This window comes from Ascaphus truei, unplaced genomic scaffold, assembly GCF_040206685.1.
Source record: "Ascaphus truei isolate aAscTru1 unplaced genomic scaffold, aAscTru1.hap1 HAP1_SCAFFOLD_240, whole genome shotgun sequence".
NCBI classification, from domain to species: Eukaryota; Metazoa; Chordata; class Amphibia; order Anura; family Ascaphidae; genus Ascaphus; species Ascaphus truei.
In genome coordinates this window covers 180305-203282 of record NW_027455323.1, presented here as the reverse complement: position 1 = coordinate 203282, position 22978 = coordinate 180305, and the positions used below count along the sequence as shown (strand labels likewise).

Below are 22978 nucleotides of genomic sequence, written 5' to 3'. Positions count from 1 at the left end.
TTTCATTTGCTGCGAGGAATGCCATGTATATTTTCATTAGGGAAGCGAAAAATAAAAACCCCTACAGCACCTGGTATTCCCAGGCAGTCTCCCAACCCAGTACTAATCAAGCCTCACCCTGCTTAGCTTCCGAGATCTGACGGGATCGGGCGCTGTCAAGGTAGTATGGCCGTAGGTGGAGATTGCTGTCTCATGATATCCTCTCATTCTTAAATCCATGAGCCTATATCTTGCTCCATGCATACACAGAGACTGAGAAAATGACAGGTGCACTCAAATGTACTATAGACGGAATTCTTGATGTCAGAATTCTATTTTGGAAGGTTGCATTGTGTTGAACTTTCAGAGGAAAAAACGATAGATTTCTTTGCCACTGCGGGAAAAAAGTAGCAAGAAATGAAACATTTTCATTTGCTGCGAGGAATGCCATGTATATTTTCATTAGGGAAGCGAAAAATAAAAACCCCTACAGCACCTGGTATTCCCAGGCAGTCTCCCAACCCAGTACTAATCAAGCCTCACCCTGCTTAGCTTCCGAGATCTGACGGGATCGGGCGCTGTCAAGGTAGTATGGCCGTAGGTGGAGATTGCTGTCTCATGATATCCTCTCATTCTTAAATCCATGAGCCTATATCTTGCTCCATGCATACACAGAGACTGAGAAAATGACAGGTGCACTCAAATGTACTATAGACGGAATTCTTGATGTCAGAATTCTATTTTGGAAGGTTGCATTGTGTTGAACTTTCAGAGGAAAAAACGATAGATTTCTTTGCCACTGCGGGAAAAAAGTAGCAAGAAATGAAACATTTTCATTTGCTGCGAGGAATGCCATGTATATTTTCATTAGGGAAGCGAAAAATAAAAACCCCTACAGCACCTGGTATTCCCAGGCAGTCTCCCAACCCAGTACTAATCAAGCCTCACCCTGCTTAGCTTCCGAGATCTGACGGGATCGGGCGCTGTCAAGGTAGTATGGCCGTAGGTGGAGATTGCTGTCTCATGATATCCTCTCATTCTTAAATCCATGAGCCTATATCTTGCTCCATGCATACACAGAGACTGAGAAAATGACAGGTGCACTCAAATGTACTATAGACGGAATTCTTGATGTCAGAATTCTATTTTGGAAGGTTGCATTGTGTTGAACTTTCAGAGGAAAAAACGATAGATTTCTTTGCCACTGCGGGAAAAAAGTAGCAAGAAATGAAACATTTTCATTTGCTGCGAGGAATGCCATGTATATTTTCATTAGGGAAGCGAAAAATAAAAACCCCTACAGCACCTGGTATTCCCAGGCAGTCTCCCAACCCAGTACTAATCAAGCCTCACCCTGCTTAGCTTCCGAGATCTGACGGGATCGGGCGCTGTCAAGGTAGTATGGCCGTAGGTGGAGATTGCTGTCTCATGATATCCTCTCATTCTTAAATCCATGAGCCTATATCTTGCTCCATGCATACACAGAGACTGAGAAAATGACAGGTGCACTCAAATGTACTATAGACGGAATTCTTGATGTCAGAATTCTATTTTGGAAGGTTGCATTGTGTTGAACTTTCAGAGGAAAAAACGATAGATTTCTTTGCCACTGCGGGAAAAAAGTAGCAAGAAATGAAACATTTTCATTTGCTGCGAGGAATGCCATGTATATTTTCATTAGGGAAGCGAAAAATAAAAACCCCTACAGCACCTGGTATTCCCAGGCAGTCTCCCAACCCAGTACTAATCAAGCCTCACCCTGCTTAGCTTCCGAGATCTGACGGGATCGGGCGCTGTCAAGGTAGTATGGCCGTAGGTGGAGATTGCTGTCTCATGATATCCTCTCATTCTTAAATCCATGAGCCTATATCTTGCTCCATGCATACACAGAGACTGAGAAAATGACAGGTGCACTCAAATGTACTATAGACGGAATTCTTGATGTCAGAATTCTATTTTGGAAGGTTGCATTGTGTTGAACTTTCAGAGGAAAAAACGATAGATTTCTTTGCCACTGCGGGAAAAAAGTAGCAAGAAATGAAACATTTTCATTTGCTGCGAGGAATGCCATGTATATTTTCATTAGGGAAGCGAAAAATAAAAACCCCTACAGCACCTGGTATTCCCAGGCAGTCTCCCAACCCAGTACTAATCAAGCCTCACCCTGCTTAGCTTCCGAGATCTGACGGGATCGGGCGCTGTCAAGGTAGTATGGCCGTAGGTGGAGATTGCTGTCTCATGATATCCTCTCATTCTTAAATCCATGAGCCTATATCTTGCTCCATGCATACACAGAGACTGAGAAAATGACAGGTGCACTCAAATGTACTATAGACGGAATTCTTGATGTCAGAATTCTATTTTGGAAGGTTGCATTGTGTTGAACTTTCAGAGGAAAAAACGATAGATTTCTTTGCCACTGCGGGAAAAAAGTAGCAAGAAATGAAACATTTTCATTTGCTGCGAGGAATGCCATGTATATTTTCATTAGGGAAGCGAAAAATAAAAACCCCTACAGCACCTGGTATTCCCAGGCAGTCTCCCAACCCAGTACTAATCAAGCCTCACCCTGCTTAGCTTCCGAGATCTGACGGGATCGGGCGCTGTCAAGGTAGTATGGCCGTAGGTGGAGATTGCTGTCTCATGATATCCTCTCATTCTTAAATCCATGAGCCTATATCTTGCTCCATGCATACACAGAGACTGAGAAAATGACAGGTGCACTCAAATGTACTATAGACGGAATTCTTGATGTCAGAATTCTATTTTGGAAGGTTGCATTGTGTTGAACTTTCAGAGGAAAAAACGATAGATTTCTTTGCCACTGCGGGAAAAAAGTAGCAAGAAATGAAACATTTTCATTTGCTGCGAGGAATGCCATGTATATTTTCATTAGGGAAGCGAAAAATAAAAACCCCTACAGCACCTGGTATTCCCAGGCAGTCTCCCAACCCAGTACTAATCAAGCCTCACCCTGCTTAGCTTCCGAGATCTGACGGGATCGGGCGCTGTCAAGGTAGTATGGCCGTAGGTGGAGATTGCTGTCTCATGATATCCTCTCATTCTTAAATCCATGAGCCTATATCTTGCTCCATGCATACACAGAGACTGAGAAAATGACAGGTGCACTCAAATGTACTATAGACGGAATTCTTGATGTCAGAATTCTATTTTGGAAGGTTGCATTGTGTTGAACTTTCAGAGGAAAAAACGATAGATTTCTTTGCCACTGCGGGAAAAAAGTAGTAAAAAATTTCAGAGGTGCCTATATTCAACCTCCTCCTGTTTGGATTTGAACTCACTATCTCTTCCAAGTATCAGCTTGAACACTGCACACCCCAACTCTGTGAGCCACAAGCTCACCATATAACATGCTGAGTGTTCTGAGGCCTGTATGATATATTTCTAAATGACATGGGAGGCATAAGTGTATTATTGTGACCGTTAAAAAAATACATTCTTGAAGAATTACCTTAAATGGAGAAATTAAATCAGAGACTGAGAAAATGACAGGTGCACTCAAATATACTATAGACGGAATTCTTGATGTCAGAATTCTATTTTGGAAGGTTGCATTGTGTTGAACTTTCAGAGGAAAAAACAATATATTTCTTTGCCACTCCGGGAAAAAAGTAGCAAGAAATGAAACATTTTCATTTGCTGCGAGGAATGCCATGTATATTTTCATTAGGGAAGCGAAAAATAAAAACCCCTACAGCACCTGGTATTCCCAGGCAGTCTCCCAACCCAGTACTAATCAAGCCTCACCCTGCTTAGCTTCCGAGATCTGACGGGATCGGGAGCTTTCAAGGTAGTATGGCCGTAGGTGGAGGTTGCTGTCTCATGATATCCTCTCATTCTTAAATCCATGAGCCTATATCTTGCTCCATGCATACACAGAGACTGAGAAAATGACAGGTGCACTCAAATGTACTATAGACGGAATTCTTGATGTCAGAATTCTATTTTGGAAGGTTGCATTGTGTTGAACTTTCAGAGGAAAAAACGATAGATTTCTTTGCCACTGCGGGAAAAAAGTAGCAAGAAATGAAACATTTTCATTTGCTGCGAGGAATGCCATGTATATTTTCATTAGGGAAGCGAAAAATAAAAACCCCTACAGCACCTGGTATTCCCAGGCAGTCTCCCAACCCAGTACTAATCAAGCCTCACCCTGCTTAGCTTCCGAGATCTGACGGGATCGGGCGCTGTCAAGGTAGTATGGCCGTAGGTGGAGATTGCTGTCTCATGATATCCTCTCATTCTTAAATCCATGAGCCTATATCTTGCTCCATGCATACACAGAGACTGAGAAAATGACAGGTGCACTCAAATGTACTATAGACGGAATTCTTGATGTCAGAATTCTATTTTGGAAGGTTGCATTGTGTTGAACTTTCAGAGGAAAAAACGATAGATTTCTTTGCCACTGCGGGAAAAAAGTAGCAAGAAATGAAACATTTTCATTTGCTGCGAGGAATGCCATGTATATTTTCATTAGGGAAGCGAAAAATAAAAACCCCTACAGCACCTGGTATTCCCAGGCAGTCTCCCAACCCAGTACTAATCAAGCCTCACCCTGCTTAGCTTCCGAGATCTGACGGGATCGGGCGCTGTCAAGGTAGTATGGCCGTAGGTGGAGATTGCTGTCTCATGATATCCTCTCATTCTTAAATCCATGAGCCTATATCTTGCTCCATGCATACACAGAGACTGAGAAAATGACAGGTGCACTCAAATGTACTATAGACGGAATTCTTGATGTCAGAATTCTATTTTGGAAGGTTGCATTGTGTTGAACTTTCAGAGGAAAAAACGATAGATTTCTTTGCCACTGCGGGAAAAAAGTAGTAAAAAATGAAACATTTTCATTTGCTGCAAGGAATGCCATGTATATTTTCATTAGGGAAGCAAAAAATAAAAACACCCACAGCACCTGGTATTCCCAGGCAGTCTCCCAACCCAGTACTAATCAAGCCTCACCCTGCTTAGCTTCCGAGATCTGACGGGATCGGGCGCTTTCAAGGTAGTATGGCCGTAGGTGGAGATTGCTGTCTCATGATATCCTCTCATTCTTAAATCCATGAGCCTATATCTTGCTCCATGCATACACAGAGACTGAGAAAATGACAGGTGCACTCAAATGTACTATAGACGGAATTCTTGATGTCAGAATTCTATTTTGGAAGGTTGCATTGTGTTGAACTTTCAGAGGAAAAAACGATAGATTTCTTTGCCACTGCGGGAAAAAAGTAGCAAGAAATGAAACATTTTCATTTGCTGCGAGGAATGCCATGTATATTTTCATTAGGGAAGCGAAAAATAAAAACCCCTACAGCACCTGGTATTCCCAGGCAGTCTCCCAACCCAGTACTAATCAAGCCTCACCCTGCTTAGCTTCCGAGATCTGACGGGATCGGGCGCTGTCAAGGTAGTATGGCCGTAGGTGGAGATTGCTGTCTCATGATATCCTCTCATTCTTAAATCCATGAGCCTATATCTTGCTCCATGCATACACAGAGACTGAGAAAATGACAGGTGCACTCAAATGTACTATAGACGGAATTCTTGATGTCAGAATTCTATTTTGGAAGGTTGCATTGTGTTGAACTTTCAGAGGAAAAAACGATAGATTTCTTTGCCACTGCGGGAAAAAAGTAGTAAAAAATTTCAGAGGTGCCTATATTCAACCTCCTCCTGTTTGGATTTGAACTCACTATCTCTTCCAAGTATCAGCTTGAACACTGCACACCCCAACTCTGTGAGCCACAAGCTCACCATATAACATGCTGAGTGTTCTGAGGCCTGTATGATATATTTCTAAATGACATGGGAGGCATAAGTGTATTATTGTGACCGTTAAAAAAATACATTCTTGAAGAATTACCTTAAATGGAGAAATTAAATCAGAGACTGAGAAAATGACAGGTGCACTCAAATATACTATAGACGGAATTCTTGATGTCAGAATTCTATTTTGGAAGGTTGCATTGTGTTGAACTTTCAGAGGAAAAAACAATATATTTCTTTGCCACTCCGGGAAAAAAGTAGCAAGAAATGAAACATTTTCATTTGCTGCGAGGAATGCCATGTATATTTTCATTAGGGAAGCGAAAAATAAAAACCCCTACAGCACCTGGTATTCCCAGGCAGTCTCCCAACCCAGTACTAATCAAGCCTCACCCTGCTTAGCTTCCGAGATCTGACGGGATCGGGCGCTGTCAAGGTAGTATGGCCGTAGGTGGAGATTGCTGTCTCATGATATCCTCTCATTCTTAAATCCATGAGCCTATATCTTGCTCCATGCATACACAGAGACTGAGAAAATGACAGGTGCACTCAAATGTACTATAGACGGAATTCTTGATGTCAGAATTCTATTTTGGAAGGTTGCATTGTGTTGAACTTTCAGAGGAAAAAACGATAGATTTCTTTGCCACTGCGGGAAAAAAGTAGCAAGAAATGAAACATTTTCATTTGCTGCGAGGAATGCCATGTATATTTTCATTAGGGAAGCGAAAAATAAAAACCCCTACAGCACCTGGTATTCCCAGGCAGTCTCCCAACCCAGTACTAATCAAGCCTCACCCTGCTTAGCTTCCGAGATCTGACGGGATCGGGCGCTGTCAAGGTAGTATGGCCGTAGGTGGAGATTGCTGTCTCATGATATCCTCTCATTCTTAAATCCATGAGCCTATATCTTGCTCCATGCATACACAGAGACTGAGAAAATGACAGGTGCACTCAAATGTACTATAGACGGAATTCTTGATGTCAGAATTCTATTTTGGAAGGTTGCATTGTGTTGAACTTTCAGAGGAAAAAACGATAGATTTCTTTGCCACTGCGGGAAAAAAGTAGTAAAAAATTTCAGAGGTGCCTATATTCAACCTCCTCCTGTTTGGATTTGAACTCACTATCTCTTCCAAGTATCAGCTTGAACACTGCACACCCCAACTCTGTGAGCCACAAGCTCACCATATAACATGCTGAGTGTTCTGAGGCCTGTATGATATATTTCTAAATGACATGGGAGGCATAAGTGTATTATTGTGACCGTTAAAAAAATACATTCTTGAAGAATTACCTTAAATGGAGAAATTAAATCAGAGACTGAGAAAATGACAGGTGCACTCAAATATACTATAGACGGAATTCTTGATGTCAGAATTCTATTTTGGAAGGTTGCATTGTGTTGAACTTTCAGAGGAAAAAACAATATATTTCTTTGCCACTCCGGGAAAAAAGTAGCAAGAAATGAAACATTTTCATTTGCTGCGAGGAATGCCATGTATATTTTCATTAGGGAAGCGAAAAATAAAAACCCCTACAGCACCTGGTATTCCCAGGCAGTCTCCCAACCCAGTACTAATCAAGCCTCACCCTGCTTAGCTTCCGAGATCTGACGGGATCGGGAGCTTTCAAGGTAGTATGGCCGTAGGTGGAGGTTGCTGTCTCATGATATCCTCTCATTCTTAAATCCATGAGCCTATATCTTGCTCCATGCATACACAGAGACTGAGAAAATGACAGGTGCACTCAAATGTACTATAGACGGAATTCTTGATGTCAGAATTCTATTTTGGAAGGTTGCATTGTGTTGAACTTTCAGAGGAAAAAACGATAGATTTCTTTGCCACTGCGGGAAAAAAGTAGCAAGAAATGAAACATTTTCATTTGCTGCGAGGAATGCCATGTATATTTTCATTAGGGAAGCGAAAAATAAAAACCCCTACAGCACCTGGTATTCCCAGGCAGTCTCCCAACCCAGTACTAATCAAGCCTCACCCTGCTTAGCTTCCGAGATCTGACGGGATCGGGCGCTGTCAAGGTAGTATGGCCGTAGGTGGAGATTGCTGTCTCATGATATCCTCTCATTCTTAAATCCATGAGCCTATATCTTGCTCCATGCATACACAGAGACTGAGAAAATGACAGGTGCACTCAAATGTACTATAGACGGAATTCTTGATGTCAGAATTCTATTTTGGAAGGTTGCATTGTGTTGAACTTTCAGAGGAAAAAACGATAGATTTCTTTGCCACTGCGGGAAAAAAGTAGCAAGAAATGAAACATTTTCATTTGCTGCGAGGAATGCCATGTATATTTTCATTAGGGAAGCGAAAAATAAAAACCCCTACAGCACCTGGTATTCCCAGGCAGTCTCCCAACCCAGTACTAATCAAGCCTCACCCTGCTTAGCTTCCGAGATCTGACGGGATCGGGCGCTGTCAAGGTAGTATGGCCGTAGGTGGAGATTGCTGTCTCATGATATCCTCTCATTCTTAAATCCATGAGCCTATATCTTGCTCCATGCATACACAGAGACTGAGAAAATGACAGGTGCACTCAAATGTACTATAGACGGAATTCTTGATGTCAGAATTCTATTTTGGAAGGTTGCATTGTGTTGAACTTTCAGAGGAAAAAACGATAGATTTCTTTGCCACTGCGGGAAAAAAGTAGTAAAAAATTTCAGAGGTGCCTATATTCAACCTCCTCCTGTTTGGATTTGAACTCACTATCTCTTCCAAGTATCAGCTTGAACACTGCACACCCCAACTCTGTGAGCCACAAGCTCACCATATAACATGCTGAGTGTTCTGAGGCCTGTATGATATATTTCTAAATGACATGGGAGGCATAAGTGTATTATTGTGACCGTTAAAAAAATACATTCTTGAAGAATTACCTTAAATGGAGAAATTAAATCAGAGACTGAGAAAATGACAGGTGCACTCAAATATACTATAGACGGAATTCTTGATGTCAGAATTCTATTTTGGAAGGTTGCATTGTGTTGAACTTTCAGAGGAAAAAACAATATATTTCTTTGCCACTCCGGGAAAAAAGTAGCAAGAAATGAAACATTTTCATTTGCTGCGAGGAATGCCATGTATATTTTCATTAGGGAAGCGAAAAATAAAAACCCCTACAGCACCTGGTATTCCCAGGCAGTCTCCCAACCCAGTACTAATCAAGCCTCACCCTGCTTAGCTTCCGAGATCTGACGGGATCGGGCGCTGTCAAGGTAGTATGGCCGTAGGTGGAGATTGCTGTCTCATGATATCCTCTCATTCTTAAATCCATGAGCCTATATCTTGCTCCATGCATACACAGAGACTGAGAAAATGACAGGTGCACTCAAATGTACTATAGACGGAATTCTTGATGTCAGAATTCTATTTTGGAAGGTTGCATTGTGTTGAACTTTCAGAGGAAAAAACGATAGATTTCTTTGCCACTGCGGGAAAAAAGTAGCAAGAAATGAAACATTTTCATTTGCTGCGAGGAATGCCATGTATATTTTCATTAGGGAAGCGAAAAATAAAAACCCCTACAGCACCTGGTATTCCCAGGCAGTCTCCCAACCCAGTACTAATCAAGCCTCACCCTGCTTAGCTTCCGAGATCTGACGGGATCGGGCGCTGTCAAGGTAGTATGGCCGTAGGTGGAGATTGCTGTCTCATGATATCCTCTCATTCTTAAATCCATGAGCCTATATCTTGCTCCATGCATACACAGAGACTGAGAAAATGACAGGTGCACTCAAATGTACTATAGACGGAATTCTTGATGTCAGAATTCTATTTTGGAAGGTTGCATTGTGTTGAACTTTCAGAGGAAAAAACGATAGATTTCTTTGCCACTGCGGGAAAAAAGTAGTAAAAAATTTCAGAGGTGCCTATATTCAACCTCCTCCTGTTTGGATTTGAACTCACTATCTCTTCCAAGTATCAGCTTGAACACTGCACACCCCAACTCTGTGAGCCACAAGCTCACCATATAACATGCTGTGTGTTCTGAGGCCTGTATGATATATTTCTAAATGACATGGGAGGCATAAGTGTATTATTGTGACCGTTAAAAAAATACATTCTTGAAGAATTACCTTAAATGGAGAAATTAAATCAGAGACTGAGAAAATGACAGGTGCACTCAAATATACTATAGACGGAATTCTTGATGTCAGAATTCTATTTTGGAAGGTTGCATTGTGTTGAACTTTCAGAGGAAAAAACAATATATTTCTTTGCCACTCCGGGAAAAAAGTAGCAAGAAATGAAACATTTTCATTTGCTGCGAGGAATGCCATGTATATTTTCATTAGGGAAGCGAAAAATAAAAACCCCTACAGCACCTGGTATTCCCAGGCAGTCTCCCAACCCAGTACTAATCAAGCCTCACCCTGCTTAGCTTCCGAGATCTGACGGGATCGGGAGCTTTCAAGGTAGTATGGCCGTAGGTGGAGGTTGCTGTCTCATGATATCCTCTCATTCTTAAATCCATGAGCCTATATCTTGCTCCATGCATACACAGAGACTGAGAAAATGACAGGTGCACTCAAATGTACTATAGACGGAATTCTTGATGTCAGAATTCTATTTTGGAAGGTTGCATTGTGTTGAACTTTCAGAGGAAAAAACGATAGATTTCTTTGCCACTGCGGGAAAAAAGTAGCAAGAAATGAAACATTTTCATTTGCTGCGAGGAATGCCATGTATATTTTCATTAGGGAAGCGAAAAATAAAAACCCCTACAGCACCTGGTATTCCCAGGCAGTCTCCCAACCCAGTACTAATCAAGCCTCACCCTGCTTAGCTTCCGAGATCTGACGGGATCGGGCGCTGTCAAGGTAGTATGGCCGTAGGTGGAGATTGCTGTCTCATGATATCCTCTCATTCTTAAATCCATGAGCCTATATCTTGCTCCATGCATACACAGAGACTGAGAAAATGACAGGTGCACTCAAATGTACTATAGACGGAATTCTTGATGTCAGAATTCTATTTTGGAAGGTTGCATTGTGTTGAACTTTCAGAGGAAAAAACGATAGATTTCTTTGCCACTGCGGGAAAAAAGTAGCAAGAAATGAAACATTTTCATTTGCTGCGAGGAATGCCATGTATATTTTCATTAGGGAAGCGAAAAATAAAAACCCCTACAGCACCTGGTATTCCCAGGCAGTCTCCCAACCCAGTACTAATCAAGCCTCACCCTGCTTAGCTTCCGAGATCTGACGGGATCGGGCGCTGTCAAGGTAGTATGGCCGTAGGTGGAGATTGCTGTCTCATGATATCCTCTCATTCTTAAATCCATGAGCCTATATCTTGCTCCATGCATACACAGAGACTGAGAAAATGACAGGTGCACTCAAATGTACTATAGACGGAATTCTTGATGTCAGAATTCTATTTTGGAAGGTTGCATTGTGTTGAACTTTCTGAGGAAAAAACGATAGATTTCTTTGCCACTGCGGGAAAAAAGTAGTAAAAAATGAAACATTTTCATTTGCTGCAAGGAATGCCATGTATATTTTCATTAGGGAAGCAAAAAATAAAAACACCCACAGCACCTGGTATTCCCAGGCAGTCTCCCAACCCAGTACTAATCAAGCCTCACCCTGCTTAGCTTCCGAGATCTGACGGGATCGGGCGCTTTCAAGGTAGTATGGCCGTAGGTGGAGATTGCTGTCTCATGATATCCTCTCATTCTTAAATCCATGAGCCTATATCTTGCTCCATGCATACACAGAGACTGAGAAAATGACAGGTGCACTCAAATGTACTATAGACGGAATTCTTGATGTCAGAATTCTATTTTGGAAGGTTGCATTGTGTTGAACTTTCAGAGGAAAAAACGATAGATTTCTTTGCCACTGCGGGAAAAAAGTAGCAAGAAATGAAACATTTTCATTTGCTGCGAGGAATGCCATGTATATTTTCATTAGGGAAGCGAAAAATAAAAACCCCTACAGCACCTGGTATTCCCAGGCAGTCTCCCAACCCAGTACTAATCAAGCCTCACCCTGCTTAGCTTCCGAGATCTGACGGGATCGGGCGCTGTCAAGGTAGTATGGCCGTAGGTGGAGATTGCTGTCTCATGATATCCTCTCATTCTTAAATCCATGAGCCTATATCTTGCTCCATGCATACACAGAGACTGAGAAAATGACAGGTGCACTCAAATGTACTATAGACGGAATTCTTGATGTCAGAATTCTATTTTGGAAGGTTGCATTGTGTTGAACTTTCAGAGGAAAAAACGATAGATTTCTTTGCCACTGCGGGAAAAAAGTAGTAAAAAATTTCAGAGGTGCCTATATTCAACCTCCTCCTGTTTGGATTTGAACTCACTATCTCTTCCAAGTATCAGCTTGAACACTGCACACCCCAACTCTGTGAGCCACAAGCTCACCATATAACATGCTGAGTGTTCTGAGGCCTGTATGATATATTTCTAAATGACATGGGAGGCATAAGTGTATTATTGTGACCGTTAAAAAAATACATTCTTGAAGAATTACCTTAAATGGAGAAATTAAATCAGAGACTGAGAAAATGACAGGTGCACTCAAATATACTATAGACGGAATTCTTGATGTCAGAATTCTATTTTGGAAGGTTGCATTGTGTTGAACTTTCAGAGGAAAAAACAATATATTTCTTTGCCACTCCGGGAAAAAAGTAGCAAGAAATGAAACATTTTCATTTGCTGCGAGGAATGCCATGTATATTTTCATTAGGGAAGCGAAAAATAAAAACCCCTACAGCACCTGGTATTCCCAGGCAGTCTCCCAACCCAGTACTAATCAAGCCTCACCCTGCTTAGCTTCCGAGATCTGACGGGATCGGGCGCTTTCAAGGTAGTATGGCCGTAGGTGGAGATTGCTGTCTCATGATATCCTCTCATTCTTAAATCCATGAGCCTATATCTTGCTCCATGCATACACAGAGACTGAGAAAATGACAGGTGCACTCAAATGTACTATAGACGGAATTCTTGATGTCAGAATTCTATTTTGGAAGGTTGCATTGTGTTGAACTTTCTGAGGAAAAAACGATATATTTCTTTGCCACTGCGGGAAAAAAGTAGTAAAAAATGAAACATTTTCATTTGCTGCAAGGAATGCCATGTATATTTTCATTAGGGAAGCAAAAAATAAAAACACCCACAGCACCTGGTATTCCCAGGCAGTCTCCCAACCCAGTACTAATCAAGCCTCACCCTGCTTAGCTTCCGAGCTCTGACGGGATCGGGCGCTTTCAAGGTAGTATGGCCGTAGGTGGAGATTGCTGTCTCATGATATCCTCTCATTCTTAAATCCATGAGCCTATATCTTGCTCCATGCATACACAGAGACTGAGAAAATGACAGGTGCACTCAAATGTACTATAGACGGAATTCTTGATGTCAGAATTCTATTTTGGAAGGTTGCATTGTGTTGAACTTTCAGAGGAAAAAACGATAGATTTCTTTGCCACTGCGGGAAAAAAGTAGCAAGAAATGAAACATTTTCATTTGCTGCGAGGAATGCCATGTATATTTTCATTAGGGAAGCGAAAAATAAAAACCCCTACAGCACCTGGTATTCCCAGGCAGTCTCCCAACCCAGTACTAATCAAGCCTCACCCTGCTTAGCTTCCGAGATCTGACGGGATCGGGCGCTGTCAAGGTAGTATGGCCGTAGGTGGAGATTGCTGTCTCATGATATCCTCTCATTCTTAAATCCATGAGCCTATATCTTGCTCCATGCATACACAGAGACTGAGAAAATGACAGGTGCACTCAAATGTACTATAGACGGAATTCTTGATGTCAGAATTCTATTTTGGAAGGTTGCATTGTGTTGAACTTTCAGAGGAAAAAACGATAGATTTCTTTGCCACTGCGGGAAAAAAGTAGTAAAAAATGAAACATTTTCATTTGCTGCAAGGAATGCCATGTATATTTTCATTAGGGAAGCAAAAAATAAAAACACCCACAGCACCTGGTATTCCCAGGCAGTCTCCCAACCCAGTACTAATCAAGCCTCACCCTGCTTAGCTTCCGAGCTCTGACGGGATCGGGCTCTTTCAAGGTAGTATGGCCGTAGGTGGAGATTGCTGTCTCATGATATCCTCTCATTCTTAAATCCATGAGCCTATATCTTGCTCCATGCATACACAGAGACTGAGAAAATGACAGGTGCACTCAAATGTACTATAGACGGAATTCTTGATGTCAGAATTCTATTTTGGAAGGTTGCATTGTGTTGAACTTTCAGAGGAAAAAACGATAGATTTCTTTGCCACTGCGGGAAAAAAGTAGCAAGAAATGAAACATTTTCATTTGCTGCGAGGAATGCCATGTATATTTTCATTAGGGAAGCGAAAAATAAAAACCCCTACAGCACCTGGTATTCCCAGGCAGTCTCCCAACCCAGTACTAATCAAGCCTCACCCTGCTTAGCTTCCGAGATCTGACGGGATCGGGCGCTGTCAAGGTAGTATGGCCGTAGGTGGAGATTGCTGTCTCATGATATCCTCTCATTCTTAAATCCATGAGCCTATATCTTGCTCCATGCATACACAGAGACTGAGAAAATGACAGGTGCACTCAAATGTACTATAGACGGAATTCTTGATGTCAGAATTCTATTTTGGAAGGTTGCATTGTGTTGAACTTTCAGAGGAAAAAACGATAGATTTCTTTGCCACTGCGGGAAAAAAGTAGTAAAAAATTTCAGAGGTGCCTATATTCAACCTCCTCCTGTTTGGATTTGAACTCACTATCTCTTCCAAGTATCAGCTTGAACACTGCACACCCCAACTCTGTGAGCCACAAGCTCACCATATAACATGCTGAGTGTTCTGAGGCCTGTATGATATATTTCTAAATGACATGGGAGGCATAAGTGTATTATTGTGACCGTTAAAAAAATACATTCTTGAAGAATTACCTTAAATGGAGAAATTAAATCAGAGACTGAGAAAATGACAGGTGCACTCAAATATACTATAGACGGAATTCTTGATGTCAGAATTCTATTTTGGAAGGTTGCATTGTGTTGAACTTTCAGAGGAAAAAACAATATATTTCTTTGCCACTCCGGGAAAAAAGTAGCAAGAAATGAAACATTTTCATTTGCTGCGAGGAATGCCATGTATATTTTCATTAGGGAAGCGAAAAATAAAAACCCCTACAGCACCTGGTATTCCCAGGCAGTCTCCCAACCCAGTACTAATCAAGCCTCACCCTGCTTAGCTTCCGAGATCTGACGGGATCGGGAGCTTTCAAGGTAGTATGGCCGTAGGTGGAGGTTGCTGTCTCATGATATCCTCTCATTCTTAAATCCATGAGCCTATATCTTGCTCCATGCATACACAGAGACTGAGAAAATGACAGGTGCACTCAAATGTACTATAGACGGAATTCTTGATGTCAGAATTCTATTTTGGAAGGTTGCATTGTGTTGAACTTTCAGAGGAAAAAACGATAGATTTCTTTGCCACTGCGGGAAAAAAGTAGCAAGAAATGAAACATTTTCATTTGCTGCGAGGAATGCCATGTATATTTTCATTAGGGAAGCGAAAAATAAAAACCCCTACAGCACCTGGTATTCCCAGGCAGTCTCCCAACCCAGTACTAATCAAGCCTCACCCTGCTTAGCTTCCGAGATCTGACGGGATCGGGCGCTGTCAAGGTAGTATGGCCGTAGGTGGAGATTGCTGTCTCATGATATCCTCTCATTCTTAAATCCATGAGCCTATATCTTGCTCCATGCATACACAGAGACTGAGAAAATGACAGGTGCACTCAAATGTACTATAGACGGAATTCTTGATGTCAGAATTCTATTTTGGAAGGTTGCATTGTGTTGAACTTTCAGAGGAAAAAACGATAGATTTCTTTGCCACTGCGGGAAAAAAGTAGCAAGAAATGAAACATTTTCATTTGCTGCGAGGAATGCCATGTATATTTTCATTAGGGAAGCGAAAAATAAAAACCCCTACAGCACCTGGTATTCCCAGGCAGTCTCCCAACCCAGTACTAATCAAGCCTCACCCTGCTTAGCTTCCGAGATCTGACGGGATCGGGCGCTGTCAAGGTAGTATGGCCGTAGGTGGAGATTGCTGTCTCATGATATCCTCTCATTCTTAAATCCATGAGCCTATATCTTGCTCCATGCATACACAGAGACTGAGAAAATGACAGGTGCACTCAAATGTACTATAGACGGAATTCTTGATGTCAGAATTCTATTTTGGAAGGTTGCATTGTGTTGAACTTTCAGAGGAAAAAACGATAGATTTCTTTGCCACTGCGGGAAAAAAGTAGCAAGAAATGAAACATTTTCATTTGCTGCGAGGAATGCCATGTATATTTTCATTAGGGAAGCGAAAAATAAAAACCCCTACAGCACCTGGTATTCCCAGGCAGTCTCCCAACCCAGTACTAATCAAGCCTCACCCTGCTTAGCTTCCGAGATCTGACGGGATCGGGCGCTGTCAAGGTAGTATGGCCGTAGGTGGAGATTGCTGTCTCATGATATCCTCTCATTCTTAAATCCATGAGCCTATATCTTGCTCCATGCATACACAGAGACTGAGAAAATGACAGGTGCACTCAAATGTACTATAGACGGAATTCTTGATGTCAGAATTCTATTTTGGAAGGTTGCATTGTGTTGAACTTTCAGAGGAAAAAACGATAGATTTCTTTGCCACTGCGGGAAAAAAGTAGCAAGAAATGAAACATTTTCATTTGCTGCGAGGAATGCCATGTATATTTTCATTAGGGAAGCGAAAAATAAAAACCCCTACAGCACCTGGTATTCCCAGGCAGTCTCCCAACCCAGTACTAATCAAGCCTCACCCTGCTTAGCTTCCGAGATCTGACGGGATCGGGCGCTGTCAAGGTAGTATGGCCGTAGGTGGAGGTTGCTGTCTCATGATATCCTCTCATTCTTAAATCCATGAGCCTATATCTTGCTCCATGCATACACAGAGACTGAGAAAATGACAGGTGCACTCAAATGTACTATAGACGGAATTCTTGATGTCAGAATTCTATTTTGGAAGGTTGCATTGTGTTGAACTTTCAGAGGAAAAAACGATAGATTTCTTTGCCACTGCGGGAAAAAAGTAGCAAGAAATGAAACATTTTCATTTGCTGCGAGGAATGCCATGTATATTTTCATTAGGGAAGCGAAAAATAAAAACCCCTACAGCACCTGGTATTCCCAGGCAGTCTCCCAACCCAGTACTAATCAAGCCTCACCCTGCTTAGCTTCCGAGATCTGACGGGATCGGGCGCTGTCAAGGTAGTATGGCCGTAGGTGGAGATTGCTGTCTCATGATATCCTCTCATTCTTAAATCCATGAGCCTATATCTTGCTCCATGCATACACAGAGACTGAGAAAATGACAGGTGCACTCAAATGTACTATAGACGGAATTCTTGATGTCAGAATTCTATTTTGGAAGGTTGCATTGTGTTGAACTTTCAGAGGAAAAAACGATAGATTTCTTTGCCACTGCGGGAAAAAAGTAGCAAGAAATGAAACATTTTCATTTGCTGCGAGGAATGCCATGTATATTTTCATTAGGGAAGCGAAAAATAAAAACCCCTACAGCACCTGGTATTCCCAGGCAGTCTCCCAACCCAGTACTAATCAAGCCTCACCCTGCTTAGCTTCCGAGATCTGACGGGATCGGGCGCTGTCAAGGTAGTATGGCCGTAGGTGGAGATTGCTGTCTCATGATATCCTCTCATTCTTAAATCCATGAGCCTATATCTTGCTCCATGCATACACAGAGACTGAGAAAATGACAGGTGCACTCAAATGTACTATAGACGGAATTCTTGATGTCAGAATTCTATTTTGGAAGGTTGCATTGTGTTGAACTTTCAGAGGAAAAAACGATAGATTTCTTTGCCACTGCGGGAAAAAAGTAGCAAGAAATGAAACATTTTCATTTGCTGCGAGGAATGCCATGTATATTTTCATTAGGGAAGCGAAAAATAAAAACCCCTACAGCACCTGGTATTCCCAGGCAGTCTCCCAACCCAGTACTAATCAAGCCTCACCCTGCTTAGCTTCCGAGATCTGACGGGATCGGGCGCTGTCAAGGTAGTATGGCCGTAGGTGGAGATTGCTGTCTCATGATATCCTCTCATTCTTAAATCCATGAGCCTATATCTTGCTCCATGCATACACAGAGACTGAGAAAATGACAGGTGCACTCAAATGTACTATAGACGGAATTCTTGATGTCAGAATTCTATTTTGGAAGGTTGCATTGTGTTGAACTTTCAGAGGAAAAAACGATAGATTTCTTTGCCACTGCGGGAAAAAAGTAGCAAGAAATGAAACATTTTCATTTGCTGCGAGGAATGCCATGTATATTTTCATTAGGGAAGCGAAAAATAAAAACCCCTACAGCACCTGGTATTCCCAGGCAGTCTCCCAACCCAGTACTAATCAAGCCTCACCCTGCTTAGCTTCCGAGATCTGACGGGATCGGGCGCTGTCAAGGTAGTATGGCCGTAGGTGGAGATTGCTGTCTCATGATATCCTCTCATTCTTAAATCCATGAGCCTATATCTTGCTCCATGCATACACAGAGACTGAGAAAATGACAGGTGCACTCAAATGTACTATAGACGGAATTCTTGATGTCAGAATTCTATTTTGGAAGGTTGCATTGTGTTGAACTTTCAGAGGAAAAAACGATAGATTTCTTTGCCACTGCGGGAAAAAAGTAGTAAAAAATTTCAGAGGTGCCTATATTCAACCTCCTCCTGTTTGGATTTGAACTCACTATCTCTTCCAAGTATCAGCTTGAACACTGCACACCCCAACTCTGTGAGCCACAAGCTCACCATATAACATGCTGAGTGTTCTGAGGCCTGTATGATATATTTCTAAATGACATGGGAGGCATAAGTGTATTATTGTGACCGTTAAAAAAATACATTCTTGAAGAATTACCTTAAATGGAGAAATTAAATCAGAGACTGAGAAAATGACAGGTGCACTCAAATATACTATAGACGGAATTCTTGATGTCAGAATTCTATTTTGGAAGGTTGCATTGTGTTGAACTTTCAGAGGAAAAAACAATATATTTCTTTGCCACTCCGGGAAAAAAGTAGCAAGAAATGAAACATTTTCATTTGCTGCGAGGAATGCCATGTATATTTTCATTAGGGAAGCGAAAAATAAAAACCCCTACAGCACCTGGTATTCCCAGGCAGTCTCCCAACCCAGTACTAATCAAGCCTCACCCTGCTTAGCTTCCGAGAGCTGACGGGATCGGGAGCTTTCAAGGTAGTATGGCCGTAGGTGGAGGTTGCTGTCTCATGATATCCTCTCATTCTTAAATCCATGAGCCTATATCTTGCTCCATGCATACACAGAGACTGAGAAAATGACAGGTGCACTCAAATGTACTATAGACGGAATTCTTGATGTCAGAATTCTATTTTGGAAGGTTGCATTGTGTTGAACTTTCAGAGGAAAAAACGATAGATTTCTTTGCCACTGCGGGAAAAAAGTAGCAAGAAATGAAACATTTTCATTTGCTGCGAGGAATGCCATGTATATTTTCATTAGGGAAGCGAAAAATAAAAACCCCTACAGCACCTGGTATTCCCAGGCAGTCTCCCAACCCAGTACTAATCAAGCCTCACCCTGCTTAGCTTCCGAGATCTGACGGGATCGGGCGCTGTCAAGGTAGTATGGCCGTAGGTGGAGATTGCTGTCTCATGATATCCTCTCATTCTTAAATCCATGAGCCTATATCTTGCTCCATGCATACACAGAGACTGAGAAAATGACAGGTGCACTCAAATGTACTATAGACGGAATTCTTGATGTCAGAATTCTATTTTGGAAGGTTGCATTGTGTTGAACTTTCAGAGGAAAAAACGATAGATTTCTTTGCCACTGCGGGAAAAAAGTAGCAAGAAATGAAACATTTTCATTTGCTGCGAGGAATGCCATGTATATTTTCATTAGGGAAGCGAAAAATAAAAACCCCTACAGCACCTGGTATTCCCAGGCAGTCTCCCAACCCAGTACTAATCAAGCCTCACCCTGCTTAGCTTCCGAGATCTGACGGGATCGGGCGCTGTCAAGGTAGTATGGCCGTAGGTGGAGATTGCTGTCTCATGATATCCTCTCATTCTTAAATCCATGAGCCTATATCTTGCTCCATGCATACACAGAGACTGAGAAAATGACAGGTGCACTCAAATGTACTATAGACGGAATTCTTGATGTCAGAATTCTATTTTGGAAGGTTGCATTGTGTTGAACTTTCAGAGGAAAAAACGATAGATTTCTTTGCCACTGCGGGAAAAAAGTAGTAAAAAATTTCAGAGGTGCCTATATTCAACCTCCTCCTGTTTGGATTTGAACTCACTATCTCTTCCAAGTATCAGCTTGAACACTGCACACCCCAACTCTGTGAGCCACAAGCTCACCATATAACATGCTGAGTGTTCTGAGGCCTGTATGATATATTTCTAAATGACATGGGAGGCATAAGTGTATTATTGTGACCGTTAAAAAAATACGTTCTTGAAGAATTACCTTAAATGGAGAAATTAAATCAGAGACTGAGAAAATGACAGGTGCACTCAAATATACTATAGACGGAATTCTTGATGTCAGAATTCTATTTTGGAAGGTTGCATTGTGTTGAACTTTCAGAGGAAAAAACAATATATTTCTTTGCCACTCCGGGAAAAAAGTAGCAAGAAATGAAACATTTTCATTTGCTGCGAGGAATGCCATGTATATTTTCATTAGGGAAGCGAAAAATAAAAACCCCTACAGCACCTGGTATTCCCAGGCAGTCTCCCAACCCAGTACTAATCAAGCCTCACCCTGCTTAGCTTCCGAGATCTGACGGGATCGGGAGCTTTCAAGGTAGTATGGCCGTAGGTGGAGGTTGCTGTCTCATGATATCCTCTCATTCTTAAATCCATGAGCCTATATCTTGCTCCATGCATACACAGAGACTGAGAAAATGACAGGTGCACTCAAATGTACTATAGACGGAATTCTTGATGTCAGAATTCTATTTTGGAAGGTTGCATTGTGTTGAACTTTCAGAGGAAAAAACGATAGATTTCTTTGCCACTGCGGGAAAAAAGTAGCAAGAAATGAAACATTTTCATTTGCTGCGAGGAATGCCATGTATATTTTCATTAGGGAAGCGAAAAATAAAAACCCCTACAGCACCTGGTATTCCCAGGCAGTCTCCCAACCCAGTACTAATCAAGCCTCACCCTGCTTAGCTTCCGAGATCTGACGGGATCGGGCGCTGTCAAGGTAGTATGGCCGTAGGTGGAGATTGCTGTCTCATGATATCCTCTCATTCTTAAATCCATGAGCCTATATCTTGCTCCATGCATACACAGAGACTGAGAAAATGACAGGTGCACTCAAATGTACTATAGACGGAATTCTTGATGTCAGAATTCTATTTTGGAAGGTTGCATTGTGTTGAACTTTCAGAGGAAAAAACGATAGATTTCTTTGCCACTGCGGGAAAAAAGTAGCAAGAAATGAAACATTTTCATTTGCTGCGAGGAATGCCATGTATATTTTCATTAGGGAAGCGAAAAATAAAAACCCCTACAGCACCTGGTATTCCCAGGCAGTCTCCCAACCCAGTACTAATCAAGCCTCACCCTGCTTAGCTTCCGAGATCTGACGGGATCGGGCGCTGTCAAGGTAGTATGGCCGTAGGTGGAGATTGCTGTCTCATGATATCCTCTCATTCTTAAATCCATGAGCCTATATCTTGCTCCATGCATACACAGAGACTGAGAAAATGACAGGTGCACTCAAATGTACTATAGACGGAATTCTTGATGTCAGAATTCTATTTTGGAAGGTTGCATTGTGTTGAACTTTCAGAGGAAAAAACGATAGATTTCTTTGCCACTGCGGGAAAAAAGTAGTAAAAAATTTCAGAGGTGCCTATATTCAACCTCCTCCTGTTTGGATTTGAACTCACTATCTCTTCCAAGTATCAGCTTGAACACTGCACACCCCAACTCTGTGAGCCACAAGCTCACCATATAACATGCTGAGTGTTCTGAGGCCTGTATGATATATTTCTAAATGACATGGGAGGCATAAGTGTATTATTGTGACCGTTAAAAAAATACGTTCTTGAAGAATTACCTTAAATGGAGAAATTAAATCAGAGACTGAGAAAATGACAGGTGCACTCAAATATACTATAGACGGAATTCTTGATGTCAGAATTCTATTTTGGAAGGTTGCATTGTGTTGAACTTTCAGAGGAAAAAACAATATATTTCTTTGCCACTCCGGGAAAAAAGTAGCAAGAAATGAAACATTTTCATTTGCTGCGAGGAATGCCATGTATATTTTCATTAGGGAAGCGAAAAATAAAAACCCCTACAGCACCTGGTATTCCCAGGCAGTCTCCCAACCCAGTACTAATCAAGCCTCACCCTGCTTAGCTTCCGAGATCTGACGGGATCGGGAGCTTTCAAGGTAGTATGGCCGTAGGTGGAGGTTGCTGTCTCATGATATCCTCTCATTCTTAAATCCATGAGCCTATATCTTGCTCCATGCATACACAGAGACTGAGAAAATGACAGGTGCACTCAAATGTACTATAGACGGAATTCTTGATGTCAGAATTCTATTTTGGAAGGTTGCATTGTGTTGAACTTTCAGAGGAAAAAACGATAGATTTCTTTGCCACTGCGGGAAAAAAGTAGCAAGAAATGAAACATTTTCATTTGCTGCGAGGAATGCCATGTATATTTTCATTAGGGAAGCGAAAAATAAAAACCCCTACAGCACCTGGTATTCCCAGGCAGTCTCCCAACCCAGTACTAATCAAGCCTCACCCTGCTTAGCTTCCGAGATCTGACGGGATCGGGCGCTGTCAAGGTAGTATGGCCGTAGGTGGAGATTGCTGTCTCATGATATCCTCTCATTCTTAAATCCATGAGCCTATATCTTGCTCCATGCATACACAGAGACTGAGAAAATGACAGGTGCACTCAAATGTACTATAGACGGAATTCTTGATGTCAGAATTCTATTTTGGAAGGTTGCATTGTGTTGAACTTTCAGAGGAAAAAACAATATATTTCTTTGCCACTCCGGGAAAAAAGTAGCAAGAAATGAAACATTTTCATTTGCTGCGAGGAATGCCATGTATATTTTCATTAGGGA

At 41.8% G+C, this 22978-nt stretch overlaps 47 non-coding genes across 47 annotated transcripts; all 47 read right to left on the bottom strand.

Moving 5' to 3' along the window:
* Window positions 1-58: 58 nt before the first annotated feature.
* LOC142478711 (5S ribosomal RNA) lies at window positions 59-177 on the bottom strand. The gene has a single exon (XR_012793444.1). It is a non-coding gene; the product is annotated as a 5S ribosomal RNA (ribosomal RNA).
* A 286-nt stretch (window positions 178-463) lies between these two features.
* Window positions 464-582, bottom strand: LOC142478710 (5S ribosomal RNA). The gene has a single exon (XR_012793443.1). It is a non-coding gene; the product is annotated as a 5S ribosomal RNA (ribosomal RNA).
* A 286-nt stretch (window positions 583-868) lies between these two features.
* Window positions 869-987, bottom strand: LOC142478709 (5S ribosomal RNA). Its single transcript, XR_012793442.1, has one exon. It is a non-coding gene; the product is annotated as a 5S ribosomal RNA (ribosomal RNA).
* Window positions 988-1273: 286 nt separating this feature from the next.
* On the bottom strand, window positions 1274-1392 carry LOC142478708 (5S ribosomal RNA). Its single transcript, XR_012793441.1, has one exon. It is a non-coding gene; the product is annotated as a 5S ribosomal RNA (ribosomal RNA).
* A 286-nt stretch (window positions 1393-1678) lies between these two features.
* Window positions 1679-1797, bottom strand: LOC142478707 (5S ribosomal RNA). The gene has a single exon (XR_012793440.1). It is a non-coding gene; the product is annotated as a 5S ribosomal RNA (ribosomal RNA).
* Window positions 1798-2083: 286 nt separating this feature from the next.
* On the bottom strand, window positions 2084-2202 carry LOC142478706 (5S ribosomal RNA). Its single transcript, XR_012793439.1, has one exon. It is a non-coding gene; the product is annotated as a 5S ribosomal RNA (ribosomal RNA).
* A 286-nt stretch (window positions 2203-2488) lies between these two features.
* Window positions 2489-2607, bottom strand: LOC142478705 (5S ribosomal RNA). Its single transcript, XR_012793438.1, has one exon. It is a non-coding gene; the product is annotated as a 5S ribosomal RNA (ribosomal RNA).
* A 286-nt stretch (window positions 2608-2893) lies between these two features.
* On the bottom strand, window positions 2894-3012 carry LOC142478704 (5S ribosomal RNA). Its single transcript, XR_012793437.1, has one exon. It is a non-coding gene; the product is annotated as a 5S ribosomal RNA (ribosomal RNA).
* Window positions 3013-3688: 676 nt separating this feature from the next.
* LOC142479617 (5S ribosomal RNA) lies at window positions 3689-3807 on the bottom strand. Its single transcript, XR_012794303.1, has one exon. It is a non-coding gene; the product is annotated as a 5S ribosomal RNA (ribosomal RNA).
* A 286-nt stretch (window positions 3808-4093) lies between these two features.
* Window positions 4094-4212, bottom strand: LOC142478703 (5S ribosomal RNA). The gene has a single exon (XR_012793436.1). It is a non-coding gene; the product is annotated as a 5S ribosomal RNA (ribosomal RNA).
* A 286-nt stretch (window positions 4213-4498) lies between these two features.
* On the bottom strand, window positions 4499-4617 carry LOC142478702 (5S ribosomal RNA). Its single transcript, XR_012793435.1, has one exon. It is a non-coding gene; the product is annotated as a 5S ribosomal RNA (ribosomal RNA).
* Window positions 4618-4903: 286 nt separating this feature from the next.
* Window positions 4904-5022, bottom strand: LOC142478541 (5S ribosomal RNA). The gene has a single exon (XR_012793275.1). It is a non-coding gene; the product is annotated as a 5S ribosomal RNA (ribosomal RNA).
* Window positions 5023-5308: 286 nt separating this feature from the next.
* Window positions 5309-5427, bottom strand: LOC142478700 (5S ribosomal RNA). Its single transcript, XR_012793433.1, has one exon. It is a non-coding gene; the product is annotated as a 5S ribosomal RNA (ribosomal RNA).
* Window positions 5428-6103: 676 nt separating this feature from the next.
* Window positions 6104-6222, bottom strand: LOC142478699 (5S ribosomal RNA). The gene has a single exon (XR_012793432.1). It is a non-coding gene; the product is annotated as a 5S ribosomal RNA (ribosomal RNA).
* A 286-nt stretch (window positions 6223-6508) lies between these two features.
* Window positions 6509-6627, bottom strand: LOC142478698 (5S ribosomal RNA). The gene has a single exon (XR_012793431.1). It is a non-coding gene; the product is annotated as a 5S ribosomal RNA (ribosomal RNA).
* Window positions 6628-7303: 676 nt separating this feature from the next.
* On the bottom strand, window positions 7304-7422 carry LOC142479616 (5S ribosomal RNA). Its single transcript, XR_012794302.1, has one exon. It is a non-coding gene; the product is annotated as a 5S ribosomal RNA (ribosomal RNA).
* Window positions 7423-7708: 286 nt separating this feature from the next.
* Window positions 7709-7827, bottom strand: LOC142478697 (5S ribosomal RNA). The gene has a single exon (XR_012793430.1). It is a non-coding gene; the product is annotated as a 5S ribosomal RNA (ribosomal RNA).
* Window positions 7828-8113: 286 nt separating this feature from the next.
* Window positions 8114-8232, bottom strand: LOC142478696 (5S ribosomal RNA). Its single transcript, XR_012793429.1, has one exon. It is a non-coding gene; the product is annotated as a 5S ribosomal RNA (ribosomal RNA).
* Window positions 8233-8908: 676 nt separating this feature from the next.
* LOC142478694 (5S ribosomal RNA) lies at window positions 8909-9027 on the bottom strand. Its single transcript, XR_012793427.1, has one exon. It is a non-coding gene; the product is annotated as a 5S ribosomal RNA (ribosomal RNA).
* A 286-nt stretch (window positions 9028-9313) lies between these two features.
* On the bottom strand, window positions 9314-9432 carry LOC142478693 (5S ribosomal RNA). Its single transcript, XR_012793426.1, has one exon. It is a non-coding gene; the product is annotated as a 5S ribosomal RNA (ribosomal RNA).
* Window positions 9433-10108: 676 nt separating this feature from the next.
* LOC142479614 (5S ribosomal RNA) lies at window positions 10109-10227 on the bottom strand. The gene has a single exon (XR_012794300.1). It is a non-coding gene; the product is annotated as a 5S ribosomal RNA (ribosomal RNA).
* A 286-nt stretch (window positions 10228-10513) lies between these two features.
* On the bottom strand, window positions 10514-10632 carry LOC142478692 (5S ribosomal RNA). The gene has a single exon (XR_012793425.1). It is a non-coding gene; the product is annotated as a 5S ribosomal RNA (ribosomal RNA).
* Window positions 10633-10918: 286 nt separating this feature from the next.
* On the bottom strand, window positions 10919-11037 carry LOC142478691 (5S ribosomal RNA). Its single transcript, XR_012793424.1, has one exon. It is a non-coding gene; the product is annotated as a 5S ribosomal RNA (ribosomal RNA).
* A 286-nt stretch (window positions 11038-11323) lies between these two features.
* Window positions 11324-11442, bottom strand: LOC142478530 (5S ribosomal RNA). Its single transcript, XR_012793264.1, has one exon. It is a non-coding gene; the product is annotated as a 5S ribosomal RNA (ribosomal RNA).
* A 286-nt stretch (window positions 11443-11728) lies between these two features.
* Window positions 11729-11847, bottom strand: LOC142478690 (5S ribosomal RNA). Its single transcript, XR_012793423.1, has one exon. It is a non-coding gene; the product is annotated as a 5S ribosomal RNA (ribosomal RNA).
* Window positions 11848-12523: 676 nt separating this feature from the next.
* On the bottom strand, window positions 12524-12642 carry LOC142479409 (5S ribosomal RNA). Its single transcript, XR_012794102.1, has one exon. It is a non-coding gene; the product is annotated as a 5S ribosomal RNA (ribosomal RNA).
* A 286-nt stretch (window positions 12643-12928) lies between these two features.
* LOC142479643 (5S ribosomal RNA) lies at window positions 12929-13047 on the bottom strand. The gene has a single exon (XR_012794328.1). It is a non-coding gene; the product is annotated as a 5S ribosomal RNA (ribosomal RNA).
* Window positions 13048-13333: 286 nt separating this feature from the next.
* LOC142478688 (5S ribosomal RNA) lies at window positions 13334-13452 on the bottom strand. Its single transcript, XR_012793421.1, has one exon. It is a non-coding gene; the product is annotated as a 5S ribosomal RNA (ribosomal RNA).
* Window positions 13453-13738: 286 nt separating this feature from the next.
* On the bottom strand, window positions 13739-13857 carry LOC142479212 (5S ribosomal RNA). Its single transcript, XR_012793943.1, has one exon. It is a non-coding gene; the product is annotated as a 5S ribosomal RNA (ribosomal RNA).
* A 286-nt stretch (window positions 13858-14143) lies between these two features.
* Window positions 14144-14262, bottom strand: LOC142478687 (5S ribosomal RNA). The gene has a single exon (XR_012793420.1). It is a non-coding gene; the product is annotated as a 5S ribosomal RNA (ribosomal RNA).
* A 676-nt stretch (window positions 14263-14938) lies between these two features.
* Window positions 14939-15057, bottom strand: LOC142479613 (5S ribosomal RNA). The gene has a single exon (XR_012794299.1). It is a non-coding gene; the product is annotated as a 5S ribosomal RNA (ribosomal RNA).
* Window positions 15058-15343: 286 nt separating this feature from the next.
* Window positions 15344-15462, bottom strand: LOC142478686 (5S ribosomal RNA). The gene has a single exon (XR_012793419.1). It is a non-coding gene; the product is annotated as a 5S ribosomal RNA (ribosomal RNA).
* A 286-nt stretch (window positions 15463-15748) lies between these two features.
* Window positions 15749-15867, bottom strand: LOC142478685 (5S ribosomal RNA). Its single transcript, XR_012793418.1, has one exon. It is a non-coding gene; the product is annotated as a 5S ribosomal RNA (ribosomal RNA).
* A 286-nt stretch (window positions 15868-16153) lies between these two features.
* LOC142478684 (5S ribosomal RNA) lies at window positions 16154-16272 on the bottom strand. Its single transcript, XR_012793417.1, has one exon. It is a non-coding gene; the product is annotated as a 5S ribosomal RNA (ribosomal RNA).
* A 286-nt stretch (window positions 16273-16558) lies between these two features.
* LOC142478683 (5S ribosomal RNA) lies at window positions 16559-16677 on the bottom strand. Its single transcript, XR_012793416.1, has one exon. It is a non-coding gene; the product is annotated as a 5S ribosomal RNA (ribosomal RNA).
* A 286-nt stretch (window positions 16678-16963) lies between these two features.
* On the bottom strand, window positions 16964-17082 carry LOC142478682 (5S ribosomal RNA). Its single transcript, XR_012793415.1, has one exon. It is a non-coding gene; the product is annotated as a 5S ribosomal RNA (ribosomal RNA).
* A 286-nt stretch (window positions 17083-17368) lies between these two features.
* Window positions 17369-17487, bottom strand: LOC142478681 (5S ribosomal RNA). The gene has a single exon (XR_012793414.1). It is a non-coding gene; the product is annotated as a 5S ribosomal RNA (ribosomal RNA).
* A 286-nt stretch (window positions 17488-17773) lies between these two features.
* On the bottom strand, window positions 17774-17892 carry LOC142478680 (5S ribosomal RNA). Its single transcript, XR_012793413.1, has one exon. It is a non-coding gene; the product is annotated as a 5S ribosomal RNA (ribosomal RNA).
* A 286-nt stretch (window positions 17893-18178) lies between these two features.
* On the bottom strand, window positions 18179-18297 carry LOC142478679 (5S ribosomal RNA). Its single transcript, XR_012793412.1, has one exon. It is a non-coding gene; the product is annotated as a 5S ribosomal RNA (ribosomal RNA).
* A 676-nt stretch (window positions 18298-18973) lies between these two features.
* LOC142479164 (5S ribosomal RNA) lies at window positions 18974-19092 on the bottom strand. The gene has a single exon (XR_012793894.1). It is a non-coding gene; the product is annotated as a 5S ribosomal RNA (ribosomal RNA).
* Window positions 19093-19378: 286 nt separating this feature from the next.
* LOC142478677 (5S ribosomal RNA) lies at window positions 19379-19497 on the bottom strand. Its single transcript, XR_012793410.1, has one exon. It is a non-coding gene; the product is annotated as a 5S ribosomal RNA (ribosomal RNA).
* A 286-nt stretch (window positions 19498-19783) lies between these two features.
* LOC142478676 (5S ribosomal RNA) lies at window positions 19784-19902 on the bottom strand. The gene has a single exon (XR_012793409.1). It is a non-coding gene; the product is annotated as a 5S ribosomal RNA (ribosomal RNA).
* Window positions 19903-20578: 676 nt separating this feature from the next.
* Window positions 20579-20697, bottom strand: LOC142479612 (5S ribosomal RNA). Its single transcript, XR_012794298.1, has one exon. It is a non-coding gene; the product is annotated as a 5S ribosomal RNA (ribosomal RNA).
* Window positions 20698-20983: 286 nt separating this feature from the next.
* Window positions 20984-21102, bottom strand: LOC142478675 (5S ribosomal RNA). Its single transcript, XR_012793408.1, has one exon. It is a non-coding gene; the product is annotated as a 5S ribosomal RNA (ribosomal RNA).
* Window positions 21103-21388: 286 nt separating this feature from the next.
* On the bottom strand, window positions 21389-21507 carry LOC142478674 (5S ribosomal RNA). Its single transcript, XR_012793407.1, has one exon. It is a non-coding gene; the product is annotated as a 5S ribosomal RNA (ribosomal RNA).
* A 676-nt stretch (window positions 21508-22183) lies between these two features.
* On the bottom strand, window positions 22184-22302 carry LOC142479611 (5S ribosomal RNA). The gene has a single exon (XR_012794297.1). It is a non-coding gene; the product is annotated as a 5S ribosomal RNA (ribosomal RNA).
* A 286-nt stretch (window positions 22303-22588) lies between these two features.
* On the bottom strand, window positions 22589-22707 carry LOC142478673 (5S ribosomal RNA). Its single transcript, XR_012793406.1, has one exon. It is a non-coding gene; the product is annotated as a 5S ribosomal RNA (ribosomal RNA).
* Window positions 22708-22978: the final 271 nt, after the last annotated feature.